This window comes from Chiloscyllium punctatum, chromosome 3, assembly GCF_047496795.1.
Source record: "Chiloscyllium punctatum isolate Juve2018m chromosome 3, sChiPun1.3, whole genome shotgun sequence".
NCBI lineage: Eukaryota > Metazoa > Chordata > Chondrichthyes > Orectolobiformes > Hemiscylliidae > Chiloscyllium > Chiloscyllium punctatum.
The window spans coordinates 87,432,820-87,455,797 of NC_092741.1; the positions used below are offsets into that span (position 1 = coordinate 87,432,820).

The following is a 22,978-nucleotide window of genomic DNA, read 5'->3' on the forward strand; positions in this document are numbered from 1 at the left end:
CAAGAAAATGAAAAGAGAAATGCTACAAGCAGGTAGTTTCACAAGTTGTCATTTACAATTGTGGTTAACTTATTTAAAATTATGACTGTGATTGTAGGATAAAGATTTGTTCACTAGCATTGGTTATCTTAAACATGCACAGCACATCATTATAATTTACAGAAAACAAACCACACAATGGTGAGGAGAAAGTGGGGACTGCAGATGCTGGAGTACCAGAGTTGAAAAATGTGGTGCTGGAAAAACACAGCAGGCCAGGCAGCATCCGAGGAGCAGGAAAATCGACGTTTCGGGCATAAGCCCTTCTTTAGGAATGAGGCTGGTGTGCCAAGCGGGCTGAGATAAAAGGTAGGGGGGAATGGAATTTGGGGGAGGGGCACTGGGAATACGATAGGTGGAAGGAGGTGAGGGTGAGGGTGATAGGCCAGAGAGGGGTTGGGGGGCGGAGAGAAGATTGCAGGTCAAGAGGGCGGTGCTGAATCCGAGGGTTGAGACTGAGGATAAGGTGGGGGGAGGGGAAATGAGGAAGCTGGAGAAATCTATATTCATCCCTTGTGGTTGGAGGGTTCCTAGGCAGAAGATGAGGTACTCTGCCTCCAGGCGTCATGTGGCCAGGGTCTGGCGATGAAGGATGCCAAGAACCTGCATGTCATTGGCGGAGTGGGAGCTAAAGTGTTGAGCCACGGGGCGGTTGGGTTGGTTGATGCGGGTGTCCCAGAAACGTTCCGCAAGTAGGCAGCCTGTCTCCCCAATGTAGAGGAGACCACATTAGGTGCAGCGGACACAGTAAATGATGTGTGTGGAGGTGCAGGTGAATTTGCGACGGATATAGAAGGATCCACTGGGGCCTTGGAGGGAGGTGAGGGAGGTGAGGGGGGGGGGGGGGGGGGGGGTGTGGGCACAAGTTTTGCACTTCTTGCGGTTGCAGGGGAAGGTGCCGGGAGTGGAGGTTGGGTTGGTGGGGTGGTGTGGCCCTGCAGAGGGAGTCGCGGAGGGAGTGGTCTCTCCTGAATGCTGATAGGGGTGGAGAGGGAAATATATCCCTAGTGGTGGGGTCTGTCTGGAGGTGGCGGAAATGACGGAGGATGATATGATGTATCCGGAAGTTGGTGGGGTGGAAGGTGAGGACCAGTGGGGTTCTGTCCTGGTGGTGATCGGAGGGGCGGGGTTCAAGGGCGGAGGGGCGGGAAGTGGAGGAGATGCAGTGGACAGCGTCGTTGACCACGTCTGAGGGGAAATTGCGGTCTTTGAAGATGGAGGCCATTTGAGTTGTTTGGTAGTGGAATTGGTCCTCCTGGGAGCAGATGCGACGGAAGTGGAGGAATTGGGAATATGGGATGGCGTTTTTACAGGGGGCAGGGTGGGAGGAGGTGCAATCTAGGTAGCTGTGGGAGTCAGTCGGTTTGTAGTAAATGTCTGTGTTGAGTCGGTCACCCGAGATAGAAATGGAGAGGTCTAGGAAAGGGAGGGAGGAGTCTGAGACGGTCCAGGTAAATTTGAGGTCAGGGTGGAAGATGTTAGTAAAATGGATGAACTGTTCAACCTCCTTGTGGGAGCACTAGGTAGCACCAATACAATCATCGATGTAGCGGAGGAAAAGGTGGGGGGTGGTGCCAGTGTAGCTCCGGAAAACGGACTGTTCCACATATCCAACGAAGAGGCAGGCATAGCTGGGGCCCATGGTTCAGTGTATGAATCCTTCAGAGGATTCAGACTGGATGTCCATTGTGAACAGCAAAGGTCCTTTGCAGGTCTGGGCGGATGCCCATGGCTACTCCTTTGGTTTGGAGGAAGTGGGAGGATCGACGTGGGGGCGGAGATCAACATGGGGGGCGGCGTGGTCCTTGAGCAGGTCAGTGACGTCTGACCTGCTGCGCTTTTCCAGCAACACATTTTAACCTTTGAAATACTGGTTATTAACTTTCTTTCTAACATCTGTCTGGAGGACTGTACCTGCTCTTCTACCTGTGTTTTTGATATCAAAATGGGCTATTATCATTGACAGTTCACCAGCAGTTGCTCAATCACATCTTTGACTCTGGCATCATGAAAGCAACATTACTATTCTGGAAACACATCTCAGGTTGTACTCCACAGAATAACTATTTCCTGACCTGTATTTGGAATTTAAAAAAAATTAGAATTAGATTTATTGTCACATGTATTCAAAGGATACTGTGAAAAATTACAAATTTGCCTTTTATGGCACCATCTTAGGTACAAAGGCATCTACGTACAGATTCTTAGGAATAATTTAAAAAATAAAAACATAAAAGCCCAGCATTATAGACTTTCACACCATCTTAGGTATCTAGCTACAAAACTTTAGAAATTAATTAGAAGAATAAAAAAAATTAAAAAGTTCAGATTACAGTCTTTCCAAGCAGAGGAGACTGAGCAGAGGAGTCAGCACTCCAGACGACAGTGGGACCTTACCTCCAGACAGCGTTGAGGCTTCACCTTGGGGATGTCAGTCCAGTCTGGATTCTACTCTGGATTCACATCAAGGACAGAGGTCTGTGCTGGCTTCACTTCAAGGATGAGAGTCTGCTTTGAATTCACCAGAGACTGGAGTCCACAGTGAGGATGGGAGTCTGTACTGTCTTCACTTGAGGTTCTCAAGACCGAGGGTCTGTGCTGGCTTCACCCTGGACATTGCTGCCAAAACAGGAGGTAAGAAGGAAGGAGCAAAAAAACACGAAAAGAGAAAACAAAAAGGACAGAGCAGACAAGCTCTGGTTCAGGAGACCTACTCCGCTGCCATCTTTTAAAGTATTTAATAACAGTTAGAGAGCATGATGTACTCAGGAGAGTCCTGCCCGACCGACCTAGTTCATCTTACCTGCGAGTGGTTGCCTATTCTGTGTGCAGACCATAAGCTGAGGAGTCACCACCTCCTTAAATTATATTCATATAGCTCTCACACTCACAAATACAATGTAGTGTTTGCAGCCTTTGCTGAAGCTCCAAAAACAGAACTGGAATTTCTCCATGACAATACTTCACATAAACACAATTATCTAGGATATAAGAAGTGCCTTAGAATTCCTGCTTGGTACATTCAATGGAAATAAACTGGAATTCTGTCATGCGTCTATTAGACTATTATCTAAACTTATAAAAATAAGATTTGTCACCAATTGTGGACAAAAATAACTCATCTGCTACTCTCCATTCAATTCAAACTCTGTTGATGTCATTTTTAGGCATTGTTATTCTCTCCCTGATGTTCACACTTCCTTTCCTTTGAGGCCTGTTCTCATCTTTCTACTTATAACTCTCTGCCCATTGCCGTTTAACCCTTGAACTATCTCATCTCTGTGCTATCATGCATCCAGTGCTCTCAAATTCTGAAAATGCTACTCTGTTAAAATCACAGGTCTCTCTTTTTGTGTATTTTGTGGAACAAAAACTGCTGTGAAAAATCGTGCACAATTTACAACTCCAACTGATTGCTGGTTTATGGTTTAGAACTAAGTCATAGTGATTCTTGTTTATATCAAACATTTATTGATTTTAGCACTTAAAGTTAATTTTGAAAATAGAGGATACTATTTTATTTTTTGGTAGGCATATGATTGTTGTATTTCTTTTCAAAATCAGATGTATCATGATATTGTAATTTTGTAGTTAAATGACTAGGCAGGTTGAGTGTTTACAGCAAAATTCTTCGTTCACACCTTTCAACAATTCTAATAAGCATATTTAAAAGCCACAAAACAATGTCATAGTACATCAGTCCCTTCATAGCACTTCTGCAATGATATACTTTTACATAATGAAATAACATTCCTTGTTTACAAAATTAAGTTAGAGTGCTAAAATCAATATATGTTTGGTGCAAACAAGATATATTATGACTCGGTTATTTAAGGAAAAATAAACCAACAGTCAATTGCAACAGTAAAATTGCACATACTTTCATCGAGTAATTATTTATTTTGACTTTCATGCTATGTTCAGGATGATTTATTCAAAATTATTCAGAGAAACAAAGTGTATTAAAGTGGACAGCATGTACAGCAGTTGCACTACAAAGGATGAAACAGATTGATAAAGTAAATTAAACAGAGGAACCCATACAGAATGGGAGTTCAGTGTTGCAGACTATAGTTTATATTTCTGTTTCCAAGAGTTACATGGGCTATTGGTTGATGAATGTCATGGTTACTGCTGTCTTCTGGAATTTCTTTTTGGTTGCCTTTGTGAGTCAGAAGAATTATTTTCCATCTAAAATAACTTTAAGATTTAAAAAAAATCTTGTTTGTCTCTAAGTAAAGAATATTCAGAACTGTTAATAAACTCATTTTTAAAAGTTTTCTGCCTATATATTTCTACATTTTGGTTTATGTTTGTGTTTTAAGATGGCACTGGAGAATGGCAACACTATGCAACACTTTTCACTGCTGAATGTAACAAAGTAAAAGACACAATAAAATCAAATAAATCTATTAAAATGGTTAAATGGGAGAAAAATTCAAAAGGACTATCTGGTCATTTTCATATGTTTGCGACTTATTACAAATGAAGATTATTTGAAAATGTAATTTCTTCTGCATACTTTGACAAGTACAATATCAGGAACAATCCAGAAAGTATTAATATTAAAAATCCACCAATATAAAATTGAAAATACTTGAATTACGGCTGCTAATGCCCATTTTAAAAAAGTTGTCAGCTTTAAGTTTAATTGCATTATCAGATACAATAGTGGCTTTGTTTAATCGTCACTAGAAAAAACAACCTTTAGAATGTAAACATAACTTAATTAGATAAGTCATATGACTTCTTGTTGAGGACAATGGCAGCCAAGCCCTGGGATATAGACGGTGAAATCAAGATAGAAAAACTGAATTGAGAGTGCCGAGTAAGATATAACTCGGTTATGCTTTATTGTATTAAAAACTGCCTTTATAATAAACACTCAACCTGCCTAGACATTTATGACGTATACCTCTGAACAGATGGGACTTCATGTAGGGACGCTATCACTGATCATAAAAGCCCCTAAAAAGTACATTCAGCAAAACTCAAATATATGTGGGGAAGTCCATTGGGTTTTTTTCATCCATCACTTTAACCACTTGATCAGGACTCCTTGCCCTGTCTGCCTTATTACCTTAACACTTTCAGGCAAAGAAGTTGGAGGGCAGACGAAAAATAAAATCCAAAGAAGGCCGAGTTGAGAGCACCCCAACGTGCCCCTCTAATTCAGACCTTCTTGACCATCCTGAAATTTAATCGCTCCACCACTGTCTTCGGGTGCTAAGGTCCTCAATTCAACAATTCACTCCACAGGAAATACATTCCTGAGCCTACCTGTTCGACAAAGACTCTGGTAAATCCGTCTTTATACAGCTCATGGTCAAAGTTTGCTTCGTGGTATTTCATTCGATGGACGGCGCTATGTGGGTACAAGCTGTTGTTGTTGTTGAACGGCACGGGTCTGCAACGTTCGATTCCGTTATGACGCCGGGAGCGAGCGGGTGGGGGCGCGCAGGCGCGGGGTTGGGGGTGTGTCCTAACGGTCTGGGGCTCGGCGGCGGGACGGTGATGTGAGCGAGGACGAGGAGTGACACAGGTGCTATGCCCAGCCGCGGTGTGAGTAAAGTAACCGACTGCGGGGTCTTGTTTGCTCTGGTGTTGATGATGAGCTGTTGAAACCGAGGAGCAATCGGCGGGCGGCTTTTGCTTCCCGACGGATGAGTCCGTCCTCGGGAAAGGCCTGCTCTTGTAGCCCAGCCGCTCTGACATGGGGGTGGGTTCACACCAGACTCCGACCCCTCAGGAGTGTGTTGTCACCCTGCCTGAACTGGCCGTCTTGGAAACGTCCCTGGCCTCAGCTGCAACATGTAAACCTACCGGTGTATTTTTGCGGGTGAAAAAAGAAAACAGGTTGTGTCACTTCCTGAAAGTTTGATCAGCTCTGTCAATTCCAGTGAAGCTCAACAGATTTTGATGGTATTCTTTAAGATGAATGGATTTAATGAAATTGAAGGGATGTGCATTTCTGATATTATAACCATCATCGTAAGGGGATCTGACATACGAGTTCAGAAGCGAATTCATGTTATTATTTAGGGTTGGTTTTGGAAGCGTTTTTATATCTAGATTTTGATTTTTTTTCTGTATTGGACAGTAGGCTGCGTGATTTTACTAACCGCGTCAATTTGCAACTAGCCCACAAATGGTAGCATTTTGTCATGTTAGAGTGACATGTTGGCACCTTGCAAAGATAACAAACCATGAGTTTACAGCAAATGCAGCGAAACAGATTCTGTTTATTTGTCTATGAAATATTGTCCATGTACATACTCCACGTTATATAAGGTGATGCAAAACCTGTATAAATTTTGTTTTGAAAATTGCAACGTGTGCAAAATAGGGATGATCAAAATTTCACGTTGAACTAAAATGTAGAATGCAAGGATAAGTTTATTTACTAAAATCTGCTCTTTTTAAAAAAATCTGTTTTATTCAGCTCTTTTAATTATCCTGATTAATTTCCATATACACAATGGGGATGCAGCAAGAAAATCCAGAAGAATGATGACATTTGGCAAAATTCTGAAGACACCCTGTTCATTTTGTTCATGAAACTTATTCTGCTTTTGATGTCAAGCTAAATCACAGGCATTCATTCAACTGAATTTTGTTTGCTCCTAGTTACATCACTAACTTGACTTTTCTTCAACAAATTTATTCGATTGAAAATGCTGAGATCTTATGGTAGTGCAGTGTTTTCCTTGACTGGTTAAGGCAATTATTCAGCTGTTTTTGTATTGAACTCAAGGTGATGCTTACTGTTGATTTATTGTTGATCAACTCCCACATGATCTGAAAGCACTCTGTTCCATTTTGCCTGGCAATACAATTCATGGTCTCCACCTGTGCAGCATTTTATTTAAAAGTGAAAGGATTTTTAAGTTTCAGATCATGACTGAATGATCTCTCCCAATGAGTCACCTTTTTTATTGGTATTGATCTGTTAAAAGTCAAAAGTTCAATTAGGCATAGATCAAATTATTGCTGTAGATTGTGAGAAACTTCCATTCAGACAGATAAACACTGCTTTTTGGCTCACTAGTGTGAATTATTGAAACCTAGTCTGAAAGTTCAGCTCAAAAGTTTAATAAAACGCAGAACCACAAAGGTAGTCATCTCTGGATTGTTGCTGGTGCCAAATACTAATGAGTTTAGGAAGATGCATAGAGAACAGATGTGTGTGGCTGAAGTGTTGGAGCAGAAGAGAATGCTTTAGATTCCTGGATCACTTTGTTCATTTCTGGGGAAGGTGGACCTGTACAAATCTGATGATTTGCACCTGAACCAGAATGAGACAAACATCCTTGCAGAGAGGTTTGCTAATGTGATTCGAACTGGGACAATGCATTCATCCTGGAACAGGCCAAATGAATACACGTGCGGGAATTCCTAGAGGCCTGACAATCTAACCGGAACTCCATTAACAAACATATAGATTTGGACCCCATTTACCAACTTCTCAGAAACAGAACTGGAAATGATATCACCCACCACAACAATTGAAGACACATGGTGGGACAGAACACCAATGCTTCACTGGAGGCTTACTGATGATGTTACCTAGCATAGTGACGAAACATCTGAAAACAAATCCACCAGCTCAGCGAGCAAACCGATAACCTGAGCTACAAATCTTCTCTAAGATCTCAAGTGCGATTGGAGTTTTAACACCAACTTGGAAATAGAGGTACATTGGGGGATGATACACAGCCAAGGGTGGCACGGTGGCTCAGTGGTTAGCAATGCTGCCTCTCAGCACCAGGGGCCCAGGTTTGATTTCAGCCTTGAGCGACTATCTGTGTGGAGTTTGCACATTCTCCCGTGTCTGCATGTGTTTCCTTCGGGTGCTCCAGTTTCCTCCCACAGTCCAAAGATGTGCAAGTCAGGTGAATTGGCCATTCTAAATTGCCCATTATGTTCAGTGCATTAGCCAGAGGGAAATGGGTCTGGGTGGGTTACTGTTCGGAAGGTTGGTGTGGACCTGTTGGGCTGAAGGACCTGTTTCCACATTGTAGGGAATCTAATCTTGGAATGAAGTAAAGGAGAAGAACTAAGTCAGTCTAGAAGGCAGTGTGAATATAGTGTAATTAAAATACAAGGGAGTATGGGTAGGCTGAATGGCATTTATTTTAATGCAATGGGTTTTACAATAAATGTAGATGAGTTGAGGATTTCAATTAAAGTTTGAGGATATTGTCTCGTTGTTATCATGAAGACAGTTGAAGGAGGAACAGGATTGACAGTTTAGTATATAGTATCCCTGGGCAAGATGGGTAGGATATAAAAGAGGACATAGTGTGAAAGTATTGACTAAGGAGTCTAATGACTGCAGTAAGGAGGGATGATATCATAGGTTCCTCAAATGAGACCATGTAGGTAGAATCTAAAAACTGAAAGGGGGCAGTTACTTTACTCGGAGCATACTAGAGACTCCCACTGTTAGGGAGAGAGATTTACTTACCCAACTGTTTTCCTGAGATGTAAATACAACAGGGTAATAATAGGGGATATCAACTTCTTATATTAACTGGAATAAACCAATGTGAAAGGCTTAGAGGGGTCCAGGAGAACTCTTTAAGTCACCACATAGAAAAACCTATAAGAAAAGGAGTGCTAGACCTAATTTTAGGCAACAGACCCAGGCTAGTGGAAAATATGACAGTGGGGAAGCATTTCAATGATAGTAACCATAATTCAGTAAGATTTAAGGTACCCGTGGATGAGTTCAAAGGTGGACAGAAAATAAAGGTTCTGAGTTGGAGGAAAGACAGTTTTAATGAAATAAGACAGGATCTAGCCAAAGTAGGCTGGGAGCAACAACTTGCAGGAAAATTCACATCAGAGCAGTGGGAACCTTTCAAAAGGTTAATAATTAGTGAAGGTGTAGGGCCAACATGTTCCTGTAAAGGTGAAGGTGAGGCCAGCATATTCAGAGAGCAGTGGATATTAAGGGATTTACAGTATTCAATAAGGAAAAAGAAAGGAAACTTATGGTAGATACCAAAGGCTCAAAACAGGATGCCCCTGAGGACTGTAGAAAGTGCAGGGATTCCTTAAAAAATACCTTAGGAAAGTGAAGAGGGGTCGTGAAAAACTACTAGCTAGTAACACTAAGAAAAATCCCAATTTAAAAAAAATATATCAGAGGCAAGAGAGTAACTATGGAAGGAGTAGTGCCCATTGGGGACCAAAGTGCCAATCTCTGTGTGGAGTTGGAGGTCATAGCTAAAATTTTAAATGACTTTACATGTGTGTTTACAGCAGAGAATGATGTAGGTATAGAAGTCAGGGAGAGGAACTGTAATATACTTGAACAAATTAATATTGAGGGGGGAGGCATTCGTAGTTTTAACAGGCTTGAAATTGGATAAATTGCAAGGCTCTAATGAGATGAATCCCAGGCTGCTGAGAGGCAGGGGACGAGAATGCAAGGACTCTGATATTAATTTTCAAATCCTGTCTCGTCATAGAACTTATGCCAGAGAACTGGAGGACTGATAATGTAATACCTTTATTCAGGAAGGATGATGGGGCTAAATCATGAACTTACCAGCCAATGAGTCTAACAACTATGGTAGGAAAACTGTTGGAAAAAGTGCTGCAGGCAGAATTAATCTCCACTTGGAGAGACAAGGATTATTCAAGGATAGCTAGCATGGCTTTGTAAGGGAAGGCGCATGTCTAAGAAATTTAATTAATTTTTCAAGGTATATGAATAGGAAGGGTTTAGAGGGATATGAGTCAAATGGGATTAGATTAATTTGGGATATCTGGTTGACATGGATGAGTTGGACTGAAGAGTCTATTTACGTGCTGTACATCTCTGTGACTCTAAGTATAATCCTTCCTTAGGAAGGAGACCAAAACCATACACACTATATCAGATATACTGTCACCAAGGCTCTGGACTGTTGGGGCAAGATTTCTTTACTCCTGTACTCAAATTCTGTAGCAATAATGAACAGCATATTATTTGCCTTCTTAATTGCTTGTTACACTTGTGTATTGGCTTTTAGTGATTTGTGAACAAGGACATCCAGATTCCCTTGGGTATTGCCACTTCCTGTAATGAGGATTTGTTTTAAATTCCCATCAATTTGGATTATGTAAGATTACATGCATAAGATCTACAACACAGAAGTAGGCTATTTCAACATGCCAGTCCAGGCTGGTTTTTGTGCTGCACATAAACCATCTTAAATCTGCCATGGCAACTATGTGTTCTTTTCTCCTGCATAGCTTCTTGACCTTCTTCATCATCAACTCCCAGTTTCTTCTGAATTTCTTCTTGGATTTCTCAATAAATATCTTGTATTGATGGCATCTAGCTATATTTTTTTTTCTACAAATGGAAACATTGAAATTATGGAAGGTTTTGATAAAGGCAGAGACTCCTATTTCAGAGAACATCCATCAACTTTTCTCAAGAGAAATGAGACCCAGCTTATTCATCCTTTCCTAATTTTAATACCCAAATATACTTGATATCGAACTTGTCAATCTCTGCACTTTCCCCAATGTTTCTGTATATTTTTTATAACGCAGTGGCCAGAGCTGTACACATACTTCAATTCAGTGTAGCCAGTATTTATTATAGGTCAGGTGCAAGTTTTCTGCTTCACAATTTTAATGTGTCTAGAAATAATCCCAGGTGCTGATTTGCTTGATTCATGGCTGTACTTCAAACCTCCCTTTGGTTTTCTATCTGATCTATCCTTTCACCAAGTCAGCCATCCTATTTTTCCCATCAAGTGCACAAGCTGAACAAGGAACAAGGGTAAGCCACTTGGCCCTTTGACCTAGCTCTCCTATTAAATAGGATCATGACTGATCCAATTTTAACCTCAACTCTACATTCCTGCATATCCCTGATAATTGTTTCTCCCCTTGGTAATCAAGAGTCTATCTACCACTGCCTTAAAAATATTTAAAGGTTCTGCATTCACTGTCTGTTGAAAAAGAGACTTCAAGAGACTCTTAATTCTCTGCAGAAAAATATATTTCCTCTGATCTGTCTTCAATGGGCAACCCCCTCATTTTTAAACATTGATCCCTAATTTTAGATTCTCCCACAAAAAGAAATATCCTTTTGATATTCATCTGATTAAGTCCCCTCAGAATTTTGTATGTTTCAATGAAGTTACCTCTAATTCTTCTAAACTCTAAAAGATACATGCCCAGCCTGTCCTGTCTTGGTACAGTATTGGGTTCATTCATTCATGTTAATAAGCTCGCCATAGAGTGAAATAAACCATGTTAATGAAATAAACCACCTCTGAATTGGTCCCAATGCATTAACATCCTTTTGGAAGTACAGTGACTTGTACTGTATGCAGTACCCTAGATTCAGTCTCACCAATTAGAGATGTATAACATGAAAACAGACCCTTCGGTCCAACTTGTCCATGCCGACCAGATATCTCAATCCAATCTAGTCCCACCTGGCAGTACCTGGCCCATATCCCTCCAAACCCTTCCTATTTATGTATCCATCCAGATGCCTTTTTAAATGTTGCCGTTGTACTAGCCTCCACTATTTCCTCTGGCAGCTCATTCCATGCATGTACTGCCCTCTGCATGAAAACGTTGCCCATTAGGTCTCTTTTATATTTTTCCCTTCTAACCCTAACCTATTGCCATGTAGTTCTAGACTCCCCCACCCAAGGAAAAGACTTTGTCTATTTATCCTATCCATGCCGCGCATGATTTTATAAACCTCTATAAGGTCACCCCTCAGCCTCCAACGTTCCAGGGAAAACAGCCCTAGCCTATTCAACCTCTTTCCTATAGCTCAAATCCTCCAACCCTGGTAACATCCTTGTAATTTTTTTCTGAACCCTATCAAGTTTCATAACATCTTTCTGATAGAATTGCACGTAATATTTCAACAGTGGCCTAACCAATGTCCTGTACAGCCGCAACATGACCTCCCAACTCCTGTACTCCAAACTCTGACCAATAAAGGAAAGCATACCAAATGTCACCTTCACTGTCCTATCTACCTGTGACTCCCCCTTCAATGAACTATGAACCTGTGCTCCAAGGTCTCTTTGTTCAGCAACACTCCCTAGGACCTTACCATTAAGTGTATAAATCCTGCTAAGATTTGCTTTCCCAAAATGTAGCACCTTGCATTTATCTAAATTAAACTCCAACTGCAACTTCTCAGCCCATTGGCCCATGTGATCAAGATCCTGTTGCAATATGAGGTAACCTTCTTTGCTGTCACTACACCTCCAATTTTGGTGTCATCTGCAAACTTACTAACTGTACTTCTTAAGCTCACATCCAAATCATTTATGTAAATGACGAAAAGTAATGGACCCAGCACCAACCCTTGTGGCATTCCACTGGTCACAGGCCTCCAGTCTGAGAAACAACCCTCCACCACCACCCTCTGTCTTCTACTTTTGAGCCAGTTCTGTATCCAAATGGCTAGTTCTTTCAAATGGCACTCACTGTCCACCCTATCTAAACCTCTGATTATTTTATATGTCTCAATTAAGTCACCTCTCAACCACATTCTCTCCAACGAAAACAGCTTCTGGTCCCTCAGCCTTTCCTAAACGACCTTCCCTCCATACCAGGCAATATCCTAGTAAATCTCCTGTGAACCCGTTCCAAAGCTTCCATAACCTTCCGATAAGACGGTGACCAGAACTGTATGCAATACACCAAGTGCGGCCGCAGCAGAGTTTTGTACAGCTGCAACATGACCTCATGGCTCCAAAACTCAATCCCTCTACCATTAAAAGCAAACCCTATCAACCTGGGTGGTGACTTTCAGGAATCTATGTACATGGACACCAAAATCTCTCTGCTCATCTACACTACTAAGAATCTTACTATTAGCCTAGTACTCTTTATTCCTGTTGCTCCTTCCAAAGTGTATCACCTCCCCACTTTTCCACATTAAACTCCATTTGCCACCTCTCAGCCCATCTCTGCAGCTTATCTATGTCTCTGTGTCTCTACAACATCCTTCGTCACTATCCACAGCTCAATTGACCTTAGTGTCATCCGCAAACTTAGTAATCGTTCCTTCTATGCCTTCATCTAGGTCATTTATATAAATGACAAACAACAGTGGACCTAAAAAGATCCTTGCAGCACCCCACTAGTAACTAAACTTCAGGATGAACATTTCCCATCAACCACCACCACTGTCTTATTTCAGCTTGCCAATTTCTGATCCAAACGGCTAATTCACCCTCAATCCCAGGTCAATGTATTTTGTGCAATAGCCTACCGTGGGGAGCCTTATCAAATGCCTTACTGAAATCCATATACACCTCATCCACCTGTTTGGTCAGCTTATCAAAGAACTCAATAAGGTTGTGAGGCACGAGCAACCATCCCTAATCAACTAATTCTTTTCTACATGCTTATAAATTCTTTCTCTTATCACCTTTTCCAACACTTTCCCCACAACCGAAGTAAGGTTTATTGGTGTATAGTTACCAGGGTTGTCTCTTCTCCCCTTCTTGAACAAGGGACAACATTTGCTAGCCTCCAATCTTCTGGTGCTATTCCTGTAGTGATGATGACATAAAGTTTAAAGCCAAAGGCTCTGCAGTCTCCTCCCTAGCTTCCTAGAGAATCCTAGCATAAACCCCATCTAGCCCAGGGGACTTATCTATTTTTACACTTTCCAGAGTTGCTAACACCACCTCCTTGTGAACCTCAATCCCATCTAGTCTAGTAGCCTGTATCTCAGTATTCTCGACAACATTTCTGTGTGAATACTGGCAAAAAATATTCACTTATCGCTTCCCCTATCTCCTTGGACTCCATGCACAACTTTCCACTACTATCCTTGGTTGGCCCTAAGCTTTAGTCATTCTTTTATTCCAGATAAAACTATAGAAAGGTTTACGGTTTTGCTTGATCCTATCTGTCAACGACTTCTCATGTCCTCACCTAGCTCTTCTTACCTCGCTCATTTGGTCTTGCCTGGCTAAATTGTAACACTCAAGCGACCTAACTGAGCTTTCACGTTTCATCCGAACATAAGCCGCCACCTTCCTCTTGACAAGTAAACCACAACTCCCTCGCTTGACCACTTCCTCCCTGCCTGACTGGTATATACTTAACAAGGACAGGCAGTATCTGTTCCTTGAACAAGCTCCACATTTCAATTGTGCTCATCCCCTGTAGTTTCCTTCCCCTCCCACGCATCCTAAATCTTGCCTAATCGCATCATAATTGCCTGCCCCCCCCCCCCCCCCAGCAATAACTCTTGCCCTGCATTATATACCTATCCCTTTCCATCGCTAAAGTAAACATAACTGAATTATGGTCACTATCACCAAAGTGCTCACCTACCTCTAAATCTACTACCTGCCCAGGTTCATTATCCAGTCCTAAATCCAATGTGGCCTTGCCCGTTGTTGGCTTGTCTACATACTGTCAGGAAACCCTCCTGTACATTTGGACAAAAGCTGACCCATCCTAAAGTACCCTAACTATAGTATTTCCAGCAATATTTGGAAAGTTAAAGTCCCTCATAACAGCTACCTAGTTACTCTTGTTCCAAACCAGAATTATCTTTGCTATGCTTTCCTCTACATCTCTGGCAGTATTCGGAGGCCTATAGAAAACTCCGAACAGAGTGACCTCTCCTTTCTTGTTTCTAACCTCAGCCTATACTACCTCAGTAGACAAGTCCTCAAACGTCCTTTTTGCCACCGTAATACTATCCTTAACTAACAATGTCACACCTCCACCCCCATTTTACCATCTTTTCAGTTCTTAGTGAAATATCTAAATCCCAGAACCTGTCCCTGGCAGGTTATTGATACCCCTCTGGTTCACATGTAGACCATCCTGTTTGCAGCGGGTCCACCTACCCCAGAATGAGCCGCAATTATCTAGGTATCCAAAACTCGCCCTCCTGCATCATCCCTGAAGCCACGTGTTCAACTTCTCTGTCTCCCTATTCCTTGCCTCACTAGCATGTGGAACAGACAACAAACTAAAGATAACAACTCTGTCTGTTTTAGCACTAAGCTTCTACCCTAGTTCCCTGAATTTCTCCCTTAAACCCCCCAACCCTCTTCCTACCAATGTGGACCACATCTTGGGGCTGCACCCCCACCCCCTCAAGGATCCTGAAAACACAATCTGAGACATCACGAACCCTGGCTTTTGGGAGGCAACACACCAACCGTGAGTCTCTCTCGTTCCCACAGAACCTCCTATCTGTCCTCCTAACTAGGAGTCCACAATGACTAAAACAACCCCAGTCAGTCCAATTTCTTTATATAATTGAAACTGTTCAGCCTAGACAACATCTTGGTAAATCACTCTGCACTCTCTCCAGTATAGTTAAATCCCTCCAATAATGTCACTTCCAAAACTGCATCTTTTGTCAAACCAACATTTTATATAGTTCCAGCATAATCTCTCTGCTCTTAAAGTCTATGCATCAGCGAATAAGGGCAAGTATACTATATGCTGGTTTAACCACTTTATCCACCTGACCTGATACCTTCAATGACTTGCACATCAAAGTCCCTCTATGTCTGGTGCTTCCCAGTTTCATACCGTTCTTCATGTATTCTCTTGCCTTGATTTTCCTGCTCAAGTGCGTTCCTCACATTTATCCAGATTGAATTCTATTTGCTACTGATCAGCACATCCGACCAGCCTGCCTACATACTTCTGTAATCTAAGGCTATTCTCCTCACTATTTACCATCCTACCAGTTTTTATATCAAATGCAAACTTCTGATCAATCTGCCAACATTCAAGTCTAAATCATTTATATAAACTGCAAACAGCAAGAACCCCAAAACTGATCCCTGTTAGATCCCACTGTACATAGACTTCCAGTCTGAAATCCACTAATCAACCATCATCCTGTACATCTTGCCAGTCAGCTAATTGTGGATCCAATTTGCCAAATTTCCTTGGATTCCATGGCCTGTTATCTTTGCTATCAGTTTCCCATGTGGGATCCCGTTCAATGTCCTTTCAGCTCCCGTAATATCCTTTTTCAGTTCACTTTTGCGCATTCTATACTCATGCACAGTTTCTGCTGTTTTGAGCGCTCAGTATCAGTCTTAAGCTTCCCTTTTTCTCTTCAGTCAATCTCTACATTGGTCTATCTAAGATTCACGAGATTTAATGGCTCCCACGCTTTTTCTTTATTGGGCCATTTTGGCCCTGTACTGTCCATATTTCATTCTTGAGTGCATTCTACTATTCTGAGAGAGATTTTCTCTAAGGTGTCTGCTTCCGGTCCAGTCTGCCAAATTGTACCTGATCTTATCAAAATTAGTCTTCCCCACGACCCCACCCCCACCCCCACCCCCATTTAGACCTTTCATTTCAGGTCCATTTTCTCCTTTTCCATAATAACTTTCAATGTGGAGTTATGATGACTGTCTGCAAAATGCTCCCTCACTGATCCCTCAATCACATGCTCACTTTCGTTATATAAAATTAAATCCAGGATCACCCCTCCCTTAGAGGAGTTATAAAGCTTTCCAGGATTTATTATAGTAATTCTGCTCCTTTCACACTATCTTTTCCTGAAATTTGCCCTACATATCTGCTGCTTTATTTCTCTGGTCTATTGGGGGACCTATAGTACACTCCCAACAGAGTTCTACATATAGCTTTATTTGACGAGCCTTCTAAGATGTCATTCCTCTTTAAAACTATATTGGATTCCCTGATCAAAACTGTGACACCACCTCTTTTAATCTCCTGTCTTGCCTGAAGACCCCATATCTTAGACTGTTGAGCTACCAACCCTACCCCTTTGAACTATGTCTCTGATAGCAATGACATCATACTCTCATGGTTTAACTTGTGTCCCCAACTCATCTGCCTTGTTCATCAGACTCCTTGCATTAAAATAAATTCTATCAAAACCTTGCCAAACTCACTTTGTCACTTAACTGGCCTATCGTGACTCAATTGCTGCCTCATCTAATTTTGGCTATTCAACTTCCCCTGCTGAACATTCTGTCTGGATCTAAGGGTAAGTCTAAACCTTTCCTAACTGCACCAGCAAACCTCCCTCCAAGGATGCTGGTCCCATTCTGGCTCAAGTCCATCTTGTCTGCCTTGTACATGTCCCACTGCCCCCAAAATCTCAGAAATCTAAAGCCATCCCTCCTGCAGCATCTCTCCAGCCATACATTCTGGTTTTATACTCACTTACATGTGGCATTGAAAGTAATCCAGTGATTACTATCTTTTAGATTCTGTTTAGTCTACTTCCCCTAGCTCCCTATGTTCTGCTTTCAGAACTTCATCACCTTTTTCTGCTTACATTCTTGGTACCAATATGTACCATGATTTCTATCTTTTTACCCTCCCACTTCAGAGGGTCCTGCAGCCATTCAGTAACTTCTTTGCTGGCACCAGGGAGGCAACGTACCATCGTGGAGTCTCTTTTGCGGCATCAGAAATGCCTATCTGTTCCCCTTATGATTGAAACTCCTGCCACTGCCATTCTTTTTCCTCCCCTCTTGTGCTGCAGACACATCCATGATGTGATGAAGTTGGCTACCACGGATTCCCCTGTATGGTTACCTCCCCCAACAGTATCCAAAACTCCTTGCCCTTAAACTGTATATAACTTTCAACCACATTATGGTGGCTGCTACCCAGGACCACTTTCATTATGAGGTCTGTAATTAATCCTCTCTCATTGGTTAAGACCAGATCTGGTCGAGCCATTTGTCTCTCTTTGCATATTATTTGCTGATTCTGCAAGTTTGTTTATATTATTATGCATTTTATTGCATTTATCCAGTATTGACTATCGTGCTCACCAACCCCTCAAAAAGGTATAGAACAAACTTAAATGAAACAGTCCTCTCCATTTGGCAAAAAAAAGTTAATAATGTTGCTTGATGTCCCAGAAATGTGATTAATGAACATTTTGATTAAAAGCTGATTGATTTAGTTTTGAGTTTAGTCAAAAGACTCAAGCGTTGTTATAATCTTAGTTCTACCAAAAAATAGAAGCTTTTGTCTTGCTGTCCTTGTATATATTACTTTAACTTATAGGTAGAAATAAGATTGGTTTAGCTCTGTATTTTAGAGTTAATTGGTAGACTTAAGCAGTTCAGTCTGAGAATTCTGAAAGCGAATTATTAACCTGAGCTGACTTTATATGGAAATGGATCAATTTCTGAGAAATTTCTGAATTGCTGAGTTTTATTAGTGATTTCAGAGATATTAGAGAGAAATGATTTGTCTGTGCTGGGGAAAGATAGTCATTGAGAAATTGGAACTGCTGGTTAGCTGGTGTTTTGATAATTTGCCATTGGTATAATTACAAGTCTTGGTTCAAAGTTCATTTTTGCAATGCTGACTTTAAAAGCTACCTTAAAGCATTCGATTGAAAACTGAATTAAGAACTGACTTAGCCGAGAAGTTATGAATCCTTTTCAGCCTTGCAGAAAAGGAAATTGTAATAGATGTTTCTTGTAGAGCTTTTACATTTCTTCAGTCTTAAACATTGTTTGTAAGACCAATTTTTATTCATCTTTTGTTGTCCTTTAAAGTAGTGGTGCATTACCTTCTTCAACTGCAGTATATAAATAAAAATCAGTAGGGCACTCGGTCTCAAGCGTGCTTAGCCATTCAGTAAGATCATAGTTAATATGATTACTCTATATTCCCGTATAGCCATGATAATCTTTCACTCCACCATCCCCTTATTAAGAATCTATTTACCTTCACCTTAAAAATATTCAAAGATTGCTTCCATCACTTTTTGAAAAAGGGTGTCCCAAGACTTTGAAACATCCAGAGAAAAAAGTTTGCCTAATTTCTGTCTTAAATGAGTGACCCTTATTTTCAAACATGACCTCTAGATCAGGGTTTGCCATAAGGGGAAGCACCTATTCTACACCTGCCCTGTCAAAGCCTCTCACGATTAGTTTTCAATAAAGACACCTTCTGCTTTTCTTAATTGCAGTACCCTGTCCATGTGTTGGGAACTGAGAATAGTGTAGATTTAGAGGTACAAGCTTGATAGGCCAAAGAGTCTCTCCTGTACTGCGTGATTCTATTATTTCAATCTTTCTACATTGGACACCCTATCCATCCCAGTTATTAGTTTAGTGAACCATCTCTGAACTGCTTGAGCTCTATATGTATCCTATATTGTACTGTACACAATACTCCAGATGTAGTCTTAGTAATACCTGCATAACTGAATATACTACTTTTGAATTCCATTCTACTCGCAATAAAAAAAAGAATGTTTTTGTTTGCAGCTCGAGGAACATTGGATTAGCGTTGAGGAGTTGGAATCTGAGCTGCAGACATTGCGCCACATCAGGGAAAGGGAGTGTTACCAGAGCACTTTGTTCCAGAGCGTGGTTGTACCTCTCTGAGTAAGTATTTCAGAATCAGTCTGTAAGCAGGGACAGGAGGGTGTGATTACAGATGAGGCAGGTATGAGGACCCATGGGATTAACATTGAGCAACCCTGGGCACAGCAATTGTTAGGTTTTATAAGATTCTTGCAAAGTATGCAGATGACTGGGGGCTGCAGGGAGGATGAGCAAACTGACTGCAGCGCCTTGGTACAGGAGGCTATTCATTTGAGGGAGTGGTTGTTTTAAAGTTAAAAATTACACAACACAAGGTTATAGTCCAACAGGTTTAATTGGAAGCACACTAGCTTTCGGAGCACTACTCCTTCATCAGGTGATAGTAGAGGACAGAATTTATAGCAAAAATTTACAGTGTGATGTAACTGAAATTATACATTAAAAAATACCTTGATTGTCTGTTGAGTCTTTCATCTGTTTGAATACCATGATCATTTCACTTCTTTCATGTGTAAATCACAAAACTTTTTAAAAAAAAACAGTTGCATTCTCAGTTAGCTGTAACAATGGGTATTAGCTAGATAATATGTTGGAGGTGTTAGCCCCCTGTGTTCTCTGTCTATACCATGATGTTTAGATTGATTCTAATCTAAGAAGTGAGATAACAGAATTTTACATGAATTCATGCAGTTTTTGAGTAAAGTACAATGTAACTCTGCAAGTACAAATTCACCCCACAAAATATATGTGTGCATGTGGGTCTTTGTCTGTGTATGTGTGTCTGTCTGGGTTGGGGGTTGTGAGTGTGAGAGAGAGTGTATATGTGTGTGTAGTGTGTGTAGCGTGTCTTAAGTCTGTGAGGGGGTGCGTGTGGGAGTGTGTGTGCGTGTCTGGGGTGGGGGGTTGTGAGTGTCTGTGAGACAGAGTGTATATGTGTGTGCATGAGTGTAGAGTGGTCAAAGTCTCTGAGAGGATGCATGTCTGAGTGTGGGGATGTGTGTGTCTGTAAGGGTTTGTATGAGTGTCTATGTGCGTTTCTGTGTATGTGTGTGTTCTTATGTATGTATGTGTATAGGAGTAACTGTGTGTGTGTATAGTGCAATGGTGGTCACCTGAAATGTGACATGAACCCAAGGTCCCAGTTGAGGCCCTCCCTCTGGGTACTGAATGTAGCAATCAGCCTCTGCTCGACCACTTTTCGCTGTTGCCTGTCCCAAAGTCTGCCTTGGAGGATGGTCATCCGAAGGTCCGAGGTCGAATGTCCTGGACCGCTGAAGTGTTCCCCAACTGGGAGGGAACACTCCTGTCTGTTGAATGTTGTGCGGTGCCCATTATTCTGTTGCTGTAGCCTTTACTCAGTTTCCCCAATGTACAATGCCTCAGGGTATCCTTGCCTGCAACGTATAAGATAGACAACGTTGGCTGAGTCACATGAGTACCTGCCACGTACAAGGTGGGAGGTGTCCCCATGTGTAATGGTGGTATCTATGTCCACACTCTGACAGGTCTTGCAGCTTCTACCGTGACAGGGTTGTATGGAGTTGTCCTGAAAGCCGTGCAGCTTGCTATGAACCATGATTTGTTTGAGGTTTGGCGGTTGTTTAAAGGCAAGCAGTGGAGGACTGGGGAAGGTCTTGATGAGCTGCTCATCCTCATTGAAATGTTTTGCAGGTCACGAAGAACATGGTGTAGTTTTTCAGTTCCTGGGAAGTACTGAACAATGAAGTGTACCCTGTCAGTTGCAGCACGTGAATGTCTCCTGAGGAGGTCTGTGGCATGTCGGAACTGGCAGTCGATGAGTTGGGCATCGTACCCCGTTCTTGTGAGGGCATCTCTGAGTACTTCCAGGTGCCTGTCACGTTCCTCCTCATCTGAGCAGATCCGGTGTACGCGTAGGGCCTGTCCATAGGGGATGGATGTTTTAATATTTTTTGGGTGGAAGCAGGAGAAGTGTAGCATTGTGAGGTTGTCTGTGGGTTTGTGGTAGAGTGTGGTGCTGAGGTGGCCATCCTTGATGCAGATGCAGATGTCCAAGAATGAGGCAGATAGTCGAGAGTAGTCCATTGTGAGTTTGATGGTGGGATGAAACTTGTTGATGTCACTGTGTAGTTTTATCAGTGACTCCTCGCCATGGGTCCTGAGGAAGAAAATGTCATCAATGTACCTGGTGTATAGTGTTGGTTGGAGATCCTGCATAGAGAAGAAGTCTTGTTTGAACCTGTGCATAAAAATGTTGGCATATTGGGGTGCAAATTTGGCCCCTATGGCTGTTCCATGTGTCTGGATGAAGAACTGGTTGTCAAAAGTGAAGACGTTGTGATCGAGGATAAAGCAGATGAGTTGTAGGACGGTGTTTGGAGATTGGCAGTTGTTGGTGTTGAGTACTGAGGCTGTTGCAGCAATGCAATCATTGTGGGGGATGCTGGTGTAGAGTGCTGAAATATCCATTGTGACGAGGAATGTTCCCAGTTTGACTGGTTTGTGGGTGCTGAGTTTCTGTAAGAAATCTGTAGTGCTGCGACAGAAGCTGGGGATCCCCTGTACAATAGGATATTACAGTTGGGGCTTAGACTGTTCTATGCAACTGTTACAAAGACATGTTTACAAATAGTTCAAAGCTGGAAACTAAATAATCAGAAGTATCTTATTGAATGGATAGACAGGAAGGAAAAGGTGTTGAGTAGCATTGTCTGAGCACCCTGTCAAATACCCTCGTTCCCTTCCCTTCCATCCCAGTCTCCCGGGAGCCCTCCCTTCCCTCTGGCTAATTGTACCAGTTTCCCTTTGCTGTGATTCATTGATACAGCACGCAAGCAACAGAGTCCATCCTCATCTGCTTATTGAGTTACTGAGTAAGGGTCACAGAACTTTATCTTGCCATGGGGGAAAGTTTAAAAGAAATGCTTATTTTGAATATTCTATTTCAGGACTTTTGATTTATAATCTAGCAGACATTGCTTGGAACTGTTGGCTAACATAAACATATTTGATCTAGTGTGCTGGTTAGCTGAAATGGCTGGGCAGCTGGTTTGTGATGCAAAAAATGTGAACTCAATTGCACTGGTTGAGGTTGTCCCGAAGAACGCTCCTTCGTAATCCCTCTCTCACCTGAGGTGTGGTACCCTAATGTTAAATGATCACTGGCATCTCTCTGTAGTGAGAGAGCAGCCCTGTGATCTGAAAAGACTATGGCAACTTTTTTTTGCATTGGGTGGCAAGGGTTAGTTTTGGACAGTCTTATTTTTCTGATTTTCCCATGTGTGTTTGACCATATCTGATGAAAAACCTGGCTTATTTGTTGATTGGCTGATTTCCAAACACTGTTACCCCACTCTTGATAAATCATTGTTGTCATCAACATTACACTTAAAAAATTGTTTGTCACTTGATCGTGCAAAGTTGAATAAGAAATTTACTAATGATACTTCACTTGTGTGTAATGCATCATGACATGGGACCAGTTAGTTCAATTGTTAGAACATGGTGCTTTATAATGTTAATGCTTTGGTTTAAAAACCATGTACCGCGATGTATCTTGAATAGTCCTCTTTTAATTGTCCCACTGGGAGCTGTGATCAGCAAACCTCCAGGGATGAGGGTGCTATATTAAAAGAGAGCAACTGCAGATC

At 41.7% G+C, this 22,978-nt stretch overlaps 1 protein-coding gene and 1 long non-coding RNA gene across 6 annotated transcripts in view; one reads left to right on the top strand and one right to left on the bottom strand.

Moving 5' to 3' along the window:
* Positions 1 to 894: 894 nt before the first annotated feature.
* LOC140462249 (uncharacterized) lies at positions 895 to 5,466 on the bottom strand. The gene is made up of 3 exons (XR_011954534.1): positions 5,320 to 5,466; positions 2,437 to 2,658; positions 895 to 2,114 (listed from the first exon to the last, which is right to left on the bottom strand). It is a non-coding gene; the product is annotated as an uncharacterized lncRNA (long non-coding RNA).
* A 45-nt stretch (positions 5,467 to 5,511) lies between these two features.
* The window catches only part of LOC140462260 (nuclear receptor coactivator 7-like), a 116,062-nt gene continuing 98,595 nt past the window's right edge, over positions 5,512 to 22,978 (top strand). For 4 of the 5 annotated variants that reach the window (XM_072555988.1, XM_072555992.1, XM_072555990.1 and 1 more), the window contains exons 1-2: positions 5,514 to 5,601; positions 19,290 to 19,409. The gene's annotated coding sequence lies outside the window, so the exon portion shown is untranslated. Of the gene's footprint in view, positions 5,602 to 19,289; positions 19,410 to 22,978 lie in introns of all 5 variants that reach the window. The other variant, XM_072555989.1, reaches the window with a different exon arrangement.